A 3,932-nucleotide genomic window follows, 5' to 3' on the forward strand; every position below is an offset into this window, starting at 1 on the left:
CATGCCAAAGCCAAATGCTGCTTGTTTGGATTTTGTGAACCTTTGAGACATTTTAAGAAAATCCACAATATTAACCAAAATAGTCCATTTGGATGGAAAAGTCACTGGAAGAGGCTTTGTGCCCACAAATTGGGTGGGATGGGTCTCAGGGAATCACTAGGACAAGGCAAACAAACAAAGTTAGCCAGGTTGATGGAGACTCAGATATGGCAGTCACCTGCTTCTGGAGGCCTGAGAAAGGGGGAGCTTTACAAAAAAACAATGGATTCTACCAGCACATTTGTCTGGGAGAAAGCTATCCTTCTATCCTTTGCCCTGGAACCAGACAACTCAGCTCTTCTCCGTATGTCCCTGGCACATTTCAAGCAGCTGCTCAAGAGCTGAAGCTCAGAGTGAGTGAGTCCATCAGTGAGTAAGTCCATGTGCAGGCCCTTTAGGAGGAACGCCTGGAACTCCAGCTCCCTCAGTCCCACTCAGCCACAATCTCCACTGGTTTTTATAGCCAGAAGCTTTGGGGACTTCTCTTCCTGGCACTGAAACTCTGGCTGGGAGCCTGATGTGGGGCTGAGACCCCTCACTCTCCCAGGGGGACCTCTGTAGCCAAGATATCTCTCCCATTTTTTAACCACCACCTGCAGGTGTGTGACCAGCCCATTCGGCATCTCTGCCTCTCCTACCATTCTCGAGGTGGCTGCTTCTGTATGCCCTTAGTTTTAGGACTTCTGTTCAGCTAGAATTCAGGTGATTCTCAATGATAGGTTTTCTTCTGCCCCTCAGGGAGCTTACAGTGTAGTCATACAGACAGGCACATGTGATGAGTCCAAATTAATAGGCAAATACTGGATATTTCTGGCAATGAGTACAAATTAAGAGGTAGATATGGGATGTTTCTGGCAAACTGCTGTGGTGGGTCCTCCATGCCATCTGTATTTAATTATATGATGAATTTCATGTGGAAGAAAGATTTTATTTGTTCTCCATAGCAGTTCAGTGCAAAACTAATAACTAAGAATAAAAAATGATTCCACTTTTTCAGTACTGCTTTTGTACCTGGCATTTTACACATATTACCTCATTTAATTCTCGTATTATTCAGCTAAGGCTGCCATAACTGGGTGGCTTAAACAACATAATTTTATTTTCTCACAATTCTAGAGGCTGGGAAGTCCAAGATCAAGGTACCAGCCAATTCAGTTTCTGGTGAGAGCTCTTTTCTTGGCTTGCAGACAGCTGCCTTTTTGCTCTGTGTTAACATGGCATTTTATCAGTGTGTGCTTATAGAGATAGACAGAGACAGAGAGGGAGGAAGGGAGAAAGGGAGAGAGAGAATGAATGAGAAAGAGAAAATATGAGAGAGAGAGGGAGGGAGGGAGAGAGACAGAGAGAGAAACAGAATGAGGTCAGAGGGAGAGAGAATGAATTTTTTCTCTCTTCCTCTTCTTATAAGCTCACAGTCCTATCAGATTAGAAACCTTATGACCCCTCACCCTTATGACTTCATATTTCTTTAATTACCCCCTAAAGACCCTATCACTACACACAGTCACATTGGAAGTTAAGGCTTCAACATTTGAATATGGGGCGGGGGCACAATTCAGTCTACAGCAGAAAGCTCATGCCTTAAATGATGTCATTATCCTTATTTTCCAACTGAGGGAAAAGAGGCTCAGAAAGGTTAAGTGACTCCCCCAAGATTACATAGCTAGAAGTTGCAGAAATAGAATTCTAGGTCTGTCAGACTAAAAAGTAACTGCTTTCTGTTATACCCTGTTGCTTCTTGGATCAGCGGTACCTCCCACACCACTTGGTGGTAGAATTTGAGTCAATATAAGAAAAGGCTTTAATGATTAGAATAATCAGAGCTGGTAACATATTTTTAATGTAATGAGGTCCTCATCACTGAAAGTGTTAAGAAGAGGAGACTTTTAGACTGGGTGGAAGTTTGTACTGGAATAATGATTTTCAAAATCTTCAGAGTGAGAGGGTGCACTTTGGGATGCCCATACCCACCCTCCTTCAATCAGAGGTACTCACTGTTTATCTACTATGGTAACAATAAACCAACATTTGTTGAACATTTAACAGGCACTGTTTTATGAGCTTCTCATGAAGCTCTGATGTAGGTACTGTTATTACCCCCATTTTACAGGTAGCAAAAATAAACAAAAAAATGGAGGCATTAAGAAGTGAAGATACTTGGGGCTGGCCAAATTCTCAGTTGGTTAAGAGCATGGAGCTCTGAGCAACAGGGTCTCTGGTTCGATTCCCACATGGGCCAGTGAGCTGCACCCAAGCTGAGCTGCTGCTGAGCTGCCAACAGGTGGCAGGATGGCTCAGCTGGTGAGAGCATGTGCTCTTAGCATCAAGACTTCTGGTTCGAATCCCACATGTAATGGTGGGCTATGCCCACCTGCAACTAAGATTGAACACGGCACCTTGAGCTGAGAGGCCGTGAGCTGCTGACAGGAAGCCAAATGGCAACTGGACTTCGAGCTGAGCTAGCTGCGCCCTCGACAACTAAAATTGAAGGACAACAACTTGGCTGTTCCCCTTCCCCAATTCCCCAACATTGTTCCCCTTTCCCAATTCCCAAATAAAAATCTTAAAAAAAAAGAAGTGAAGAAACTTGTCCAACTTCATGGAGGTAAGTGGTAGAACTGAGATATAAATGCCGGATTATGACATGTACTCCCTATTCAGTATGCCAATCAACTTCTTTATATTATTAGAGATAATGAGTTTCTCTGAAATAATTCATCCGAATGAAGAGCGATTTGGACAAAAAAATTGAAAATTACTATGATTATGTCCTCTGGAGTTTTCAGGTTTCATTGGTTCAATAATTATCCTCTAGGTTGGGTTGGTCAAGAAACTCCTATGACTCTTTCTATCCAGCTAAGTCCTTGGCCTCAACTTGAGTCTTGCTTGCCCTTGGCTGTGTTATGCCATGACTTTCTGGATTTGACCTTGATTGTACCTGCAAACTGGCAAGATGCTGCAGCCTGACCTGGTTTTCTGGTTCCAGACTTTTCTCCAGCTCACAGTGCTTGACTCTAGTCCATGACATTTCTACACACTAAAACCAGCTGATCCATTGGTCCCACTCAGCTTGAACATAAATTGGGATTAAGGTTATTTGGACACACCTGGTGAACTGGTGGAGCAGGGGAGCATATAGAGCCTCCTGGGAGAGGACTCTTCCTGAGAAAGTAGGGACTAGGTGGGAGTGATGAGCCTGACCCAGTAAGAAAACTCTAGTTATCACAGTGTAGAGGAAACATCACTGTGGAACATGGTTGACTCTTGGCCAAAACCACCATGGACTCATGCCTCAGTGCCATGGATAATAGAAGGAAATGTACATGAAAAAATCAAGAGAACTGGCTCATGCAAAACTTCATAAGACACTTGAGTGCCAGATGTGCTGTTAAACTATGGCTCTAACAAAGCCAAACCTGAATGACAAATGTGGTCATTTAGTTACCAACATAGATGGAACACCCAGGGTATTCATAATCCAATGTTTGGCTTCCTGCTGCGTAAAAAATATAAGTTTTTATTGAAAAGAGAGTATGAAATAGAGAAAGAATGTGATCTTTATCTGGCAGTGCCAGCAGGGAAAGGGAATAAAAATAGAATATACATGACCAGAAAGCACCAAAATGTATATGAACTGCATGTTGTAAGATTTTCCATATCTTCCAAATAGGGCTATTAATATCTACCTTGCAGGGTTGTTGGGTGGATAAAATAACAAAATATATACTTGGATATAAAATGCCTATCACATAAGGGCCCTGATAAATGACAGACCTTATTTATTGTTGTTATTATTATTAATACTAGTAATAGTAGTAAAACAATAGTAATAGTAGCAGTACAGGCAGTGGTATCATTATAATTATTATTAACAAGCACAAAATGTATTGTTC

The sequence above is a fragment of the Hipposideros armiger genome, unplaced genomic scaffold (assembly GCF_001890085.2).
Source record: "Hipposideros armiger isolate ML-2016 unplaced genomic scaffold, ASM189008v1 scaffold_1296, whole genome shotgun sequence".
NCBI classification, from domain to species: Eukaryota; Metazoa; Chordata; class Mammalia; order Chiroptera; family Hipposideridae; genus Hipposideros; species Hipposideros armiger.